Consider the following 334-nt stretch of genomic DNA (forward strand, 5'->3'; position numbering starts at 1 on the left):
GCATACCCCCCCTAAAATTTGTGATATATATATATATATATATATATATTAATATGAGATTGATCATGATATATGGATATTTATTTTGATAAATACAGTTAAATGGCATGTGAGTAGTATACCATGTGTTTTGAGTATAAACAAGTTCATTCGTGAGGAAGAGAAGAGTCGAAACATGCACAACAGCCAAAATTGTAAGAACTAGAATTTCCCAGTCTGGTCGACCGCCACGGTCGACCGTAGCCGGTCGACCGTCACGTTCGACCGCTAGACCTGCAGAAAGTATACCATGTGTTTTGAGTATAAACAAGTTCATTCGTGAGGAAGAGAAGAG

This window comes from Asparagus officinalis, chromosome 10 (assembly GCF_001876935.1).
Source record: "Asparagus officinalis chromosome 10, Aspof.V1, whole genome shotgun sequence".
Classification (NCBI taxonomy): Eukaryota; Viridiplantae; Streptophyta; class Magnoliopsida; order Asparagales; family Asparagaceae; genus Asparagus; species Asparagus officinalis.